Genomic DNA, 15,658 nt, shown 5'->3' with positions numbered 1-15,658 from the left:
AATACAAGGGTTGGATAAAAAGTAATGGCAACACTGGCATAATTGGTACTTGACTGTATTGGCAGAGGAGCATGTGTTACATTCCTTTAAAGTAATCGCCCCTCATCTCTACGACCTTCTGTCACACGTATGGAAGGCGTCGTACACCGTCAGCGCGTCCATCTCTGTCGATGTCCCGCAGTGACCGCCCTATAGCACGTATGATGGCTTCGCGCGTGTCGTAGTGCTTCCCGCCCAGTGGTTCCTTCATTTTGACAAAACGGTCGTAATCACACGGTCTCATACCGGTATACCGGTGAATACGGCGGATGTTCCAGTACCTCCCACTACCAGTTATGCAGGAGCACCGTCACATTGTTCGCAGTGTGACACCTTTCATTGTCAAGCAGAATGATGGGACACCGTGCCGTCGCTTCCTTCTTAATGCGAGACGAAGGTGGTGTTGCAAGAAGGTGCAGAAGTAGGCTGCGTTGACCGTCTGCCTGAGAGACGTTGTTCTTTTTGCCTAAACATATTGTTAGGGCGCTTGCACTCTCGTCCTCTGCTTCAGAGCACTGCTGTTTTTGACTGAATAACATATAATCGCTCCCACTCACTATACTTCCTCGTCTGACATTTCTTTATCAGCCACGAAACGCTTGTGGCGGTGTGAATCACCCGTTTCACGGGACAGCAGTGTTGCCATTACTTTTTATCCAACCCTTGTAGCTTGTTTGCCCGTGACACTTAGTCCGTTAGATTAAATTCCAACTCTATTGGTGGAACCCGCGGAAGAGCCAATGAGATAGCACCTTAAGCTTTATGTTGGACAACTGAAGCTGATTGGCTTACGTCAATGCTAATGCATAAAACGTTCTGCAGACGTCATGTCAATTTATAATAGATTATTAGATTATAAATTGTAGAAACTTGTGGACAAGGAAAGTGTTATTTTTCTCTGCATCTGTTGACATTGCATACAGCAAGGCTTTGTGCTTATTTATTACGTGTTATCCATTGAGTAGCTCAGAAGGGGCAGTATAGAAGACTGCATACCAATCATACAAAAGCCTTCGTTTAGTTTCATGTCGCAACTTAAACCGTGGTAAACATCCGTTTGTTCTTGGACGTTCGCTTGCAACATGTTGGTTACGTTAACTGATGCTTGAAAGAAGCTGCACACAAACAACCTACAAATTCCTCTGCCAACACTACAAGAGATGGAATACTCTATCAATGTCATCACATGAGCTCCATCATGGGAAAACATGCGCAATGTTTCGTCACAACTGTCTTTGGTGAATATAGGCACAATGTGGATGACCACTTTGTACAACTCCAATGTCCAGAATGTCACAGTTGCGAGTTGTATTCACTTGACAAGATCTTCACTTCTACTTTAAAAGATTAGAGACCATACGTAGGTATCTTAATGTCAGTGAGGCCAAGTGAATGAGACTCGAGAACTAAAAGAATTACCAAAAAGGCAGTGACGTGCCCAGGATCTTCGAAAGGGGGGGAACTTTTATTGAGTAGCCAGTCCTCATTTTGCCATATTTTACTGCCTTTCATGTTTGTTTTTTAATATTTTTTTAATACTGGGTCAAAGGGGAGGGGGTTATGAACCATACCAACACCTTTGGGCACACCTTTGGGCACACCACTGACAAGAACCAGTCCATTTTCCAATAGCGGGGAGCCTCGATGGTGTAGTGATAAATCTATCCGCTTGTAATCAAGGGTCCCATGTTCGATCCCCGGTGGGGGACATAGTGGTTCGGATCCTACTTGAAACTGCAGGTCTCTTTCCGAATAGCCTAACTGTGTGTAGTAGACTTAAAACAAATTTTACGATACTAACTGTTACATGGGCCTCGACTGTCTCCACTGGCATATGAACAAAATTACATGTAAATAAGAAATCGAGAATCTATCTCTTAAAATTACAAATTCAACACGCAATAATTATTCCAGAATTCAGAACAATATTCGTTACAAATTACGAATCATTCTCATTACTGACAATGCATTTCCTCAACTTGACGGAACAATGCATCGAACCCAGCTTGTTCCACCGAAGATCCCGGGTTCGAGTCTCGGCCTGAGTATGGGTGTGCTTTGTGACTCTCCCTTCAACAATGGAATCTCATTATCACTCCGTCTCATCGTCGCGATTAGCCAAAAGTGGAAGAAACGCGACGTTAAATAACAAAAATACAATACAAATTTAGCTGGTCGTATAAAAATCCATGATCACCAAATCCTGACCAAAAAATTAAGATGTATATATTATGGATTATGTGTTCTCAATTTCATGATCAGGCTCATTCTTCAAAATCAAATTCCATGTTCTTAAATGTGTATAAAGAAGACCATTAAAATAAACTTGGAACATATTAAGTGTTGTTGGGGCGCAAAAGTTTTGCAATTGAATAAATACCGGTACATTTTGCTGAAATTAAAGTTATATCAGTCTTCTCCAGACATAAGCCATCTCCAATTCCATGTACTCTAATATTCGAAATTTTGGTTGGCCATAGTCCCGACCAAGAAGACGTCTAGGTCAAGTGGACGGATCCAAACTGCAAAGTGAAGATTTGATATCAGTTATTTCATTTGCATGCTTTCCACTGTTTCTTATAGCTCGGTTATTACTAAGGCGACGTTACTGCACTTAAAATTTCAATATTTTTTTTTGTCAGGTGCGTTAAGATTTTCACGAAATGTGCTTCCTATCTTTGTTCCACTTGCAGCAGTAACCCCTATTTTCCCACTGGATTCGTCCAGTTGGCGCATGCGCACTTGAGTCGACTGTCGTAACTAACGTAGGTGGACAGAACAACCAGAACCAAAAGTGACATGCCTAACCTACTCACGTATGCATCTAATAGCTGAAATAAAAGGTTAGGCAGGTTAGGTTTTGTTCATTTCAGCTATTAGTTGCATACATGAGTAGGTTAGGAGGTTCAGGTTTGGTTCTATTACACTATGTCGGAGCAAGCGAACGAAACCAAGTAGAACTGCGCAAGTAGAACTCGAGAGGACTCGACCAATGAACGCGTGAGAGGGAAAGTGAGTGCACTGAAGCGGGAAACACGACTGCAGCTACCTGCCGTTTGCATCAGCGCGCACTGCTTTCCTCCGCCCACTCGCTGTCTCCCCTTCTTTACCGTTATGGGCGGCCTTGCTCCACAGATTACCGAGAGACAGTGTTTACGGGCAGGATAATCTTTTTAAATTAGGTAAGGAGATTTTAGTTCTCAGAGACAGTATAATTTTATTTCTTGTTAAGTAACGAATGAATAAATTTGTTTTAAAATTGAGTAAGGAAGTTTTTACAGACATGATTTTTTTCCTTCTAAGGGCCTTTTTAAATATTTGTTTTAGTTAACGGGCTTATCCTCGTATTGCGTGACGGGCAAAACCAGACTATGTGGTGATGTGCCCATGCTATAAAAATCAATCATGATTCAAATTTACTTTCTTGCCAAACAATATTAATAAAAACAGAGTTCAATGTTTAAGTTTATTTCTAAGATAAGCACATGGTCATGCAAAAGGGTAAAAATTTGCAGCTTGCCCATACAATCTTTGCAGTGTATCCATAATAATGTAAATAAGACTGAGATTCATATGGAGATTTCAGGCGGCATCAATGCTAACTTCCAAAACAGTACAAGCACAGACAAAGGAAGACAGCACTAAATTAATCTATGCTTCATTGAAGGAGGGGTAAAAGAGATAGTGAAAGTACTCACATTGTTGTGCGCATCGACACCAACAACCTCACCCGGAGGAAGACCGTGATGGATTACAGCTTCGCTGACAGGAACAGAATAAAAATCCCACTGTTCATGTTGCGAGTGACGCACTTACTAAAAGCGGTCCACTTTGATTCGCATGGCGGTAGATTAGGGCACGTGGGCAGCCGCGGAGAGAGAAAAAAATGATGGAAGAATCTGGAGACATGGAGAAGGAACGCTTGGCTGGAATGAGGCCCAAGAAACACGCCCTTATGCACTTTCCAGGCGGCACCCGACTTGATTCAGAGGTAGGAAACCCCGTAGAGTCCTCTGCCAACGGGCGCGTGGCCAATGTTTTGGAGTTTAAGCGGGAATTCCGGAAATCGCATCTCTAAGTAGACCGGAATTCACCTTGACAATGAACAAATACTGTAGTGGTGCGTGTTTGAAAAAGGGATCACAATGAACAAATTGGAACTGATTTCAAGGAAGTCAATAGACACGAGATCTGGTAACTATTTCGACTATGAGGGTTGACTGACCCTGTGTGACTCCGAAAGAAGTAAATCTTATGATCACAGACTTTAAATTATGTGGGCGGATTTCTCTAACCCTTTCCAAAAACTATAAGGTTCAGCGGGCCTTTAATTTGAACTTCATGTTCATTTATTGTTGATTTGCTTTATTTTACTTCGCTTTCTGTGCCACTTTTGGCTAATTTGCGAAGATGGGGATGAGTGATAATATAATGAAATTGGGCCTAACCAATGGAGTAGCGTTAACGTCGTCGCCTTGTAATCAAGGGTTCCCGGGTTCGATTCCCGGTGGAGGCACATTGCACAGTGGTTCGGATCCCACATTAAACTGTAGGTCCAGTCTTGATTAGCCTTTCTGTGCATAAAGTGGACTTAAAACAACAACAATTCAATTCATATAAAGAAATTGATGAATGGACACTCACAAACATCCATGCCCATGCCAGGAATCGAACCCAGGACCGGCGAACTTAATGTTGAATCGAACCGAACAGCGATGGTGTCATTTAATACAGTCTTTAAAAAGCCGAAAACAGCGGCAATGGGCCACGTATCACCTAATGAAAAACCGCCAAGCAAGTCTTGATACTCAAACCAATGTTTGGTGTCATATGAACCATCCTCTAAATTATTCTACCAATTTCCGAGTTTCAAACCGTGCCCTTTTGTTTACATTAAAATCGTCATATTACTGAATAACGTGACATTCACACGGATAATTGTTTTGGCACTTTTTAAAAACGTTTCACTGAATTTAGTTCTGAATATATATACACACATCTCTTCATGTTAGGAAGGAGATACGTAAGTCTGTCTATCCAGCTCTAATACTGGGATTGGACCTTTAGAGAAGGCGTTCTTTCCACCAGCCTTTTTGCCGTCGCAGCATTAGCCGAGGGAATCGACTGAGCAACATTTATATGCAAAGAATGTGTGTCCATGTAAAAGTGTAAATAATTTATTTTATGTAGTTTAAACTTTAAAATTAGAGGTGAAGATTCACAATGTTGAAATTGGAATAAGGTATACTTCTGAACAGCAAAATTGTAGACGTTATCCAAGAACAATGGTTTGCGGTGCTTGAAAAGACGCACACATTGGTGGATGTTCTTGTCTTCACATACGTACTTTACGTTGCAATAATAGGAATTGTTTATTGCTTTGGTTTATTTTACTTCGCTGTTCTGTCACTTTTGACTAATCGCGAATATGAGTGTTGATATGATGAAATTGATGAATGAACATTCACTAAGAACATGCATGCTCAGGTCTTTATTCGAGCTCGGGATCCTGACGTCGTAGCGTGCTGTGCTAACCACTACGCCCGGAATTCGGCGCAATTTATATTAGTACAATGTTCAAATAATAACGACTATGTAGTATCTAGCATCAGCTAGCACACGTAATAATCTTTGACATCACACTTGAAACATTGTTGCAAAAACGCCATGGAATGGACAACAAAGATGAAGATACGAGGTGTGGCTAGAAAATAACCGGATTGATATTGCTGTCGACAAACGGCAAGCGCGTCAAGCTCAAGCGGTGCATGAGTGTATAACGTGATATCCTGCCTATCGACTGTGTGACTGCCCAGGGTGCGCGGTAGTCAGTTCTGCTATAGCTTGTGGACGAAGTGAACCGTACATCTGTGCTCCGTCGGAAAAATGTTAAGTGTGAAAGAGGAACAGCATATCAATGTCAAGTTTCTTATGAAACTCGAAAAATCCGCTAGAGAAACTTATGGTTTGTTGAAGGAAGCGTACGGAGATGAGTGTTTATCACGCACGCAAGTGTTTGAGGGGTTTCAAACGTTTAAAGAGGTGCTGACGACCCTTTGTGAGCGGCAAGAAGATGCCGACCTGATTTGTGGAAAAGCAAGTAATGGATTCTTCATCAGAAAAATGCTCCTGCCCACACGGCATTGTCAGTCAAGGCTTTTTTGGCCAAATAATGGGATCCCAGTGTTAGAACATCCACCCTATTCGCCGGATCTCGCTCCGAGCGACTTTTTTTTATTCCCAAAGGTCAAATTAGCACTGAAAGGAACCACATTTACGACCGTAGGATCTGTGAAAAGAAAAGCGACGGGGGTCATGAACATGGTTTCAGAAAATGATTTCCAGCACTGCTTCCAGCAATGGAAGATTCGTATGGAGCGGTGTATCGATAGTACGGGGGGGATAATGTTCGTATTGTACAAAATAACCAAAAAAAGATTTCGTAGCAACAAACCGGTTTCTTTCTAGCCACACCTCGTATGTCCGTTACTCAAAAGCTTGCAAGGGTAATTTCACTCTCCATGCACTAAGGCTTCTCCACTGAGTCCAAAAGTGATATATACATACGTTTGTCTCGCACTTCTTCACTTGAAGACTCTCTTGAAGATACGTTTCGGGCATCCGTGACGTCAGCAAAAAGTACTACTTTTTCTACCAAGCGTGCTTCGAACACTAGTACCGTTATTTCCCTGCGGTTCTTCTACGTGTAAACAGAAATCTAACCTTACGCAATTAGTAAGGATCTTCGCTTGTGACTGAGCCCAGTTCGGCTCTTCACTTCGCGAGACAGTTGTGACGCAGTTCCTCGCCAACTTTTCCTCCGGCTGGGGTAACCAGTTGATGACGAAACCCTAGAGCCTTGTTCGGTTAATTATCTCGTGCACTATAATCAGAGTATGAGCTTTTCCTCTTGTGTTTCCTCGGTCTTAATTATATTCCTTCGATTTTTTTCAGAAAAGTTTCTGAGAACTGTTTACAAAAAAGCAGAAACGGCTATAATTTCGAACATGTTCGATTCGATCAATAAACTTTAGGGTCATGTACAAATCGGAGACGTCACATTCGGTACCCCTAGGACATAAGTTTCCATGAAGTAATCATGAAGCTTGTATCATGATCTTAAAGAAGGAAAGGAATAAGAGAAAAACGTAGGTTGTAGGTACGAGTCCTGTCCTGGACATTGTGAGTGTCCCTTCATCACCTTTAAATAATCACCATTCATCCTCATCGCAACGATTAGAGAAAACTAGCTGAAAAGCGACGTAAAATAACACAGAATACAAATGTATTGAGGTGAAGTCAAGTCATGGAATTTCGAATTTCTCTAGTGCTATTCTTATATAACTATAGTTTCAAATAAGTTTTTCAGATACGAGGGTCACTATTTATATTTTGAGCCTAACAATGAAAAAACAGGAATTTGGCATTGAAAACTGCTTTATTGTTTTTCGAAGTATTCTCCTTTATGGTCAATACACTTTTGCATTCGTTCGAACCATTTGTCAAAGCAGTTTTTCCAATCTTTTTGAGACACCTCCATAATATGGTTTTTGAACGCATCAACGGCGTCTTCCGCCGACGAAGATCGTTGTCCACGCAATTTATTCTTGACATTCGGGAACAAGAAGAAGTCTATGGGTGCCAAATCAGGACTGTACGGCGGATGACCCATCATTTCGACTTTTTGACTGTTCATAAAGTCGGTTGTTAGACGAGATGTGTGACAGCTGGCATTGTCTTGATGAAGAATGATCCGACGGCGTTTGTTTGTTTTCCGTATTTGACCGAAGACCCCTAGCAAACAAATTGTTGTGTACCATTCAGGGTTGACCGTTCTACGTTCCTCTAAAGGCACAGTTGCCACATGACCAGTTTTCCAGAAAAAACAGGCGACCATTTGTTTCGATGTGATTCGAGCGCGAACAACTTTTGTTGGATTGGGTTCATCTTGAAACACCCATACAGTCGACTGCTGTTTACGTTCCGGCTCATATGCATATATCCATGATTCGTCACCTGTTACAACCTTATATATGTCTTTTGAAGCATCATGATTGTATTTATTGAGCATTTGTTTGCACCAATTGACGCAAGCGTCTTTTTGAGTTTTTTCAAATTGTGTGGGATCCAACGAGAACATACCTTTCTCACAGCTAAATGATCATGTAATATTTTATATATGCTGGTGGAACTAATGCCTATGGTTGCCTCAATCTCACAGTATGTCACATGACGATCTTGCAGTATTAGGTTTTGCACAGCATCAATGTTTTCTTGAACAACTGATTTTGGACGACCTTCGCGAATCTCGTCGGTGAGCGAATGGCGGCCACGATTAAATTCGTTACACCAGCGTTTCACAGTGGCAAAGGATGGGGCTTCATCGCCAAATGTGGAAGTAAGTTGATCGATGCACTCTTGTCTTGATAATCATCGTCGAAAATCGTAAAAAATCATCGCACGAAAATGTTCACCCCTAAAGTCGTAGCCGGCTGTGTTAACTCCACCATGGAGGTCGACTACATCCAAAAGGTTAGCCTGAGTGATTTATAGCCCTGTATTTTTTTCACCACAAAAGCCAAATTTATGATCGTTTTGAGTCTAAACTTATCCTTACACATCCAAAATGGAAAATTTCTGGATAAACTACTGGTTAATCTTATCAGAGAAACCAAAAATAATATATCTATTGTATTTTTATTTTGCGTCGCTTTTCTACATATCTTGGTTAATCGCGAATATAAGGATGAGTGAAGAATTGATGGAACGGTAGAAAGACAAAGGAAAGTCCAGCTTTTCTATGGACGCTGTTGCAAAACCCAGGATAATCTGCATCTGAACTGGGTTGCTTCGAGAATCCCAGTGAAAATCCATGCCCTTCCAGCATTCGTACGGTGGGTTACTCATATGAGCGACAGCAGGAGACCAGACCACATGATTGGCCGCCAAATTGGTTTCTGGTGCAACTCCAACGGAGTCGCTTCTTCATCAACTCTCTCATTGACGGCACATGCTCCTCCTTTGCCCGTCTGAAAGGATATTCTACTATTTTTAGTGTACGAATATAATCACGATTCCACAGAGCCATTTCCTGACGTTTATATTTAAACTCTGGCCCACATATTCCTCCGCAAACGTATGCCCCGCACCTGACTCCGGAACTGGAGTCTCGGTTTCATCTCTTTCTTTGATGGCTTTATGGTTTCTCCTAGCTCTACAGCATATATTAATTTTATATAATGAGGCAGATTATTAAATAATGATAAATTACACCCTTACGGAACTCAACTGTACGGGGACTTAGCTAGTCTAGGTTATAAATGAGATATTGTACCTCCCTACAATAGCTATAAAGATGACACAGTTTGCGATCTACATGAAAAATTTACTAGGAGCACGTTAATAATACATTTAAATATATATATATATATCCTCTACGCTACGGGAAACTTGAGATGGAGCACGTGAAAATTTCGGGGGGGACAATGGCCCTGGGTCCCCCTTAACGATATTATTTAACTTGCATCAATGAAATCGGCAGTAACTAAGTACTTCAATTCTTATAAAATTATCTTCCCTGTTAGAGCTACAATAACTTACCAACAAACAAGTGTATTAATCATTCACTGAAAGAGAATATTGCAGAACCAGTTGGAGGTGACAATCATTGATTGGAGAATAAAATTAATTACAATTAGATTAAATTATTTATGTAAGCAAAATAAAGTTAGATACATAAAAGCACAACGAACGCTGACTATAAGACACATGGAGAGGATAAAGGACCAGATATCGAAAGCAATATAATGAGTGAAACTATATAAAGTAAATAGGAAAGTAAACAGAGAGAGAGAGAGAGAGAGATTTTATTGTTATTTATAGATCTAGCACGTCTCGTATGGCACTCACTGTGTGTGTGTGTGTATATATATATATTGGAGAAAAGAAGTTCTAAAACAGTCAATTTCCGCTTCCATCCAACTACAATTAAAAATATGACCAGGCCGTTTCCAGTTCTGTTTTAAGTCCACTTTATGCACAGATAAATCGGAACAGTACTTACAGTTTAAAGTGGGATCCGAACCACTATGTGCCTTCACCAGGTATCGAATAAGGGAACGTTTCACTACAAGGCTACGACCGTGACCGTTTTTGTAAAGAATTAAAGGACCTGTCTCCAGAACAAGAAGAATGTTGACTAACGCTGGCTGGCACTACTGTAGCTAATCCTTTATGTGTTCCATGAATTTATATCAGTCGCGTAGTTTGAAGTAATAGGAACATTATTCCAGTCCTAAAAGTCTGTAGGCAAGAGTGGTAAACGATACGATAGGAATTGATGCGATGACCATGTGTACCAAGCTGAAATATCTCATGATTAGGTTGAACTTGGTGTGCGTGTATAACATGTACATTATTTCTACATTTTATGCAAGCTGCTTATTGCGTTATTGTATATCAAAGGGAAATATAAGTGTAAAATGCCATTAGTCCACTTCGTCGTGAATAACCTAAGAGAAGAAAGGCGACGTAAAATTTTAAAAAAAATACAAAGAACATAAAATAACCAACAGTTATTGGTTGGTTGGTTCAGTTGATGTTTTCAAAGCAGACCTCCGTGGCGGAGTGGTTAGCACGTCGAATCCCGGCCTGGGCATGGGTGTTATTTGTGTCTCGTCATCAATTTCATTATATCATCACCCATCCTCATCGTCGCGATTAGCCAAAAGTGGCATAGAAGCGACGCTAAATAACCAAATATATGTTTTTTTAGCTTCTTCATTTTATAAAACAAACAGAATGTCTTCAGGAAGTGTGCTGGAACAAATTGTTTTGTAAAAAAACAAGTCATATACAGGAAAAGTGACCTCCTCGTGTGGCAATAGCAGACTCCAAATGTTGGTCAGTGGTATTCTTAATGTGAGTCACAAGCAGACAGGCACAAAAACGTGAAGGCATTACAAGAAGTTCATAAAACGCACACGCAATACTGTAATATCCCACAAGTACCTTCAATTATTTCTATTGGGTTTTAGAACGAGTATTTCAAGTTTTAGACACGGATAACTTAACGTTGTAGAAAATCCACACAACAGGACCTCGCGTGTTATAATTTGCGGGAAGAGCTGTCGTTCTTTATTGCTATAGCATTTAGTTCCTACTCAATAAATTTTAACCTTATTTGTCGTGTAACTAAAGCATAGCTTGAACGTAGTAAAGCAGGCGTCATTTGTGTAAAATACAAACTAGTTCCGAGTCACTAGTCTAATGTTGTAACACGGCAATATTCTTCTGTCTTGAATTTACTCTTCCCAAAATTATTTTTTACACTATTTAACATCAGGTTGTCGTAAGTTTGGTTGTATGACGCATGAATACCCACCTCCACACACACACACACACATATACACGACTGAAATGATTTTAATGTCTACCCCTACTTCAGTTCATGAATTTCTGAATTACCACAAAATATATTAATAACAGCCCGTGAGAGCCTTGGCTTACCTACCGACTGCTGGTCTCCCTCCCACACTGTTCCTCCGTCACCTGTTGTAGCGTGGAGATCTTAGACCAGTATTGGAGTGACGGTTGGTCAGCCCGTCGAACCCCCAGCCGTTGTAGTCTTCTCGACCGGGTTACCGCTCACTCATTCGGAGCTCCCCAATTTCCTCACGATGGTGGGTTGCCACCGGCCCTATACGTAGGCCGAATAAATTCCGACCAGAGCCGGATTCGAACCTACGCCGTCCCGCAGCGAACGATCTCAAGACGAGTGAACGCCTTAACCCGCTCGGCTACGGAGGAGAACCCACAACATATATTACGGATTCTAAAGTATTGAATATTCCTCCGAAAGACTTGAATTCAATTCAATCGACATTATTACTGGGCGAGATTCAGCTGTTGGTGGTCTACCAGGGCGCCCCAAGCATACTATTTATAATGACTAAGACGCCACTATTTCAGGCTAAGAACCTAAATGTATTATTATTTTCTTTTAATCAGGTCTGTGTGTCACATTTACTAGTGTTCGTAAAATGTGTTCGTACTAGTGTTCGACAATGCACATAGCCAAATATAGTAAGTTGGTTGGTGTTTTAAGTCCACTTTGTGCACAGTAAGGCTAATCGGGACTGGACCTACAGTTTAAAGTGGGATCTGAAACACTTGTGCCTCCACCGGGTATCGAACCCGGGACCCCTTGACAAATATAGTAAGAACTTGACATTGTTACTGTGTCTTCATTTTCGTCAAACTTATATCTCAAGATGTACCTATTTCATTTTTGTGCTTCAAGAAGTGCTTAGCCTCAACTACGTACAAAGATGGGCCTCCGTGGCGGAGTGGATATACCAGCGCGCTACGACGCCAGGGGTTGCGGGTTCGAATTTCGGTCTAGGTACGGGTGTTCTCTGTGAATGTCCCTTCATCAATTTCACCATATCGTCACTCATCCTCATCTTCGCAATTAGCCAAAAGTGGCAGAAAAACGAGGTAAATTAAACTAAATCACTCAATTCAGCATTCATCCTCATCGTCGCGATTAACCTAGACAAAATAGACTTTCGGTGCCACGAAACTGTCACAAATATGTAGACAAGAGCGGAAGTAAACTACACGAACATTCACTTGAATGCTATTGATGGAATTTTAAACCGTGTAATTTATCGGAATTTGGAATATCATAGTGATTTTTTGAAATGAGAGATTTTACAAAACGACTTTGCGTGGTGCCTGCATCCAAATTGAAATAGCACCCAACACACTTATCACTAATGCGATGGCCTACTCTCCACTATTTTCCTTTCAGCTCTGCTGGCTTATCCGAAATTTAATAACGAAACCTGTTCCATTGGACCTATTGATACTCCACTATAGTCAGTATGGCTTTGATAACCCATCTGTCACAACTCACTTCGGCAAATAACAGTCATCGCACGTTTCACTCCGCCGTTTCCTGATGGAATCTTAAATTTTTCCGCGGCTATTGTAGTTATCGAGTCACGAGACAGGGCCAAGGAACGTGAACAAAATAATCGATCTCCGATCAGCGAACTTGAAACCCGAACAGGGAAATTCACTCCTCTTCTTCCGCGTGTGGGAAAGTTCTGCCAAAACCCACCTCGCCTCCTTTCTCCACTACACACTGAGCTTTCACGTGGGAATATCTTTTAAGTTTATAATGGCTTCGCAGACATAACGTGGATGAATAATGGAGTATAGTAATTTGATGCCAAAGTTAGGTATCGTTTAATATTATAAACATTTTTTTTCTTAGATTTATCAGAGGGGGAACATGAGGGACGCTATACCCCGTCTAAGAAAATTTTCGTAGCATCTCCCAACAAAATGCATTTTCTCCATGTTGATCCATACAAGTATCCCTCTCACTTTTCCCTAAAGTGGGCAACCCCCCCAAGCTAAGAATTTCTGCTTCGGAAATATTCTGAGAAATATTTTACATCTTGCCCTTCAGAGGGAGGTGGAGTTTGGCGAAGGTCGCCGTGAAAAGTGCTTAAATTTAACATGGGCTTTTTTGCATTTTGTTGAATATAACGTTTTAGGACAAAAATTTGCCGGAAAACACGCAGTGGATGTGAACTTACTTTATGAAACTTTGAGTACATGACACATTTATGCAATTTCAGTTCGATAAATGTGCACAAATTCCATTATTTTTTTTCAATTTCCCATAAGGAAATACGTAAATAAGCACAGAATGGTTATAGGATTTGTGGGTAGCACCAACGAAAATGGCCATTATGATGCATACTAACGTAATGCTCAATCCTTCTATGACTAAGCTAGGGAGGGCTTTTCTTTCAAAAGTCACTTGCACGTCCCAAAATGATTGTTTAAAAATGTCATGTATTATCGACGGCGAAAGATACGGCCGCTTCAGCCGAATTTCATTCATGATAGTTCGCCACTTGGCCACTAGATGTCTCTGTTCGAAAATTGCCCCAGGGTGACGGGAGGGCTAGTTCGCGCGGGTGTTTTAATTCTCTGCACAGCTGGGTTCCGTCCCCTTGTCAGAAGGTCCCGTAGCTGTCACAGCTTGATTTATTGCCTCTTTCCCAGGCAAGAAACCAAGAAAGCAGGAAGGCCATGAGTTTGTGTATGTTTGAGTGTAGAGAAGCAGAGCATATTTACCGTGAATTGCAACCAGTGACACAGTAACTTTATCTCGACCCCTACCGCGAAGGACGTATTTAGGGGGTCCAGGTGTCCCAACCTCCCCCCGAAAGACTTACCAAGTACAAAAATTAAATAATGAAAATAATGAGATTATAAAATAACATCAATTAAGTAATGAAAATAAGGTTGTTGTTTAATCGCAAATTGTTTATTTCCGCAAGAATATTGGAAAGCAATACGATTTTGAATGACAGTACCAAAGAAGATTTATGCAAGAATTATTACTACTTATAATAATATGCAAACAAAATATTACCAGGAATTTTACTTTCGTCAACTGGATCTAACATCATTTTTTCATACTCAATAAATATTATATTCTTTATCTATTTGACATTAATTTCCTTGCCAGGGCAGTTTCTATTTATTTACAAATTTTGCCGACCTTAACTACACGTAAGCTAGATAATGAATACGTGATGTTATACTGCACTGTTGTTATACCGCCTTCTTACCTATTCATGTAATAAAAATATATTAATTAATTTAATATAATTATACTTATTTTAATTTAACATTATTAATATTATTATTTTGAGACATTACGTTAGGACGCCCCTCCGAAATATATATCTAGATACGTGCCTCGTGTTCGATTTGAATAAAATGTAGAAAAGGCGGAGAGGGTGGTAGCGCTTCCTCTTTTTACATTTCGATAGTTTTACCTCACATGTAGTACTTTGTGCAGATAGGAAATACGTGTACACACACACACACACACACACACACAATTGATGATTCGCAAAGGAACTTCGTTAAATTCCCATGCTTGTTCCGCTCACAAATCACATCCTCTCCAAATTACAATAGCCTACTATTGTTGTTGCTTACATATATGTGTGTGTGGTTCCTAGAACTTCACTACTTCCAATCATAAACTTGATGTGACTCTTACAAAATATTTGTTTTTGGAGTGGAAAGATCATGAAAAGGTCTACTGTTTCTTTGCAAATCTTCAATTAATGTAAAATTTAGTATAAAAACATAATTTTGGCTGACTTGCTAACTTGAGATTTAAAGAAATTATTAATTTGAATTCTTCATTAACAATAACAAAAGCGACATAAAATGTAGAAGGACAAGATTCTTGGCTTGGTTGAGAATTACATTAGAGATGTACAGGTTAGGAAAGGGGAGGGAGAATTCCCTGTCTTCTTCCTCTTCAGCGCGAACCCTGCCTCCTACATTCTACATGTCCATTCAAAATGTCTTCTTAGTTTCGGATATATTTTGCCTCCCCTATAGCGTAATGGTAAAGATGAATCTCATAATGTCAAAAGGTCCCGAGTTTGGTACCTGGGGCTCCAGCTACGGGACGCGCGCAGGTTCGAGTCTCCTGGGAGAAGCGTAACAACTTTTCTCCTGATATTTCGGCCAGTCAAACTCGCGGCTCGCGGGCCGCATGTAGGCCCCAGCA

The 15,658-nt window shown here is 40.6% G+C and overlaps 1 protein-coding gene across 4 annotated transcripts in view; it reads right to left on the bottom strand.

Moving 5' to 3' along the window:
- The window catches only part of GEFmeso (Guanine nucleotide exchange factor in mesoderm), a 486,781-nt gene that overhangs the window by 42,266 nt on the left and 428,857 nt on the right, over positions 1 to 15,658 (bottom strand). Inside the window, exon 1 of one of the 4 annotated variants that reach the window (XM_083112045.1) lies at positions 3,738 to 3,830. The exons of the other annotated variants lie outside the window; for them this stretch is intronic. The gene's annotated coding sequence lies outside the window, so the exon portion shown is untranslated. Of the gene's footprint in view, positions 1 to 3,737; positions 3,831 to 15,658 lie in introns of those variants that run through there. 4 annotated transcript variants of the gene reach the window in all.

Source organism: Lepisma saccharinum, chromosome 25 (assembly GCF_977018435.1).
Source record: "Lepisma saccharinum chromosome 25, izLepSacc3.1, whole genome shotgun sequence".
NCBI classification, from domain to species: domain Eukaryota; kingdom Metazoa; phylum Arthropoda; class Insecta; order Zygentoma; family Lepismatidae; genus Lepisma; species Lepisma saccharinum.
The sequence above is the reverse complement of the archived record's forward strand: the minus strand, read 5'-3'. Positions and strand labels throughout refer to the sequence as shown.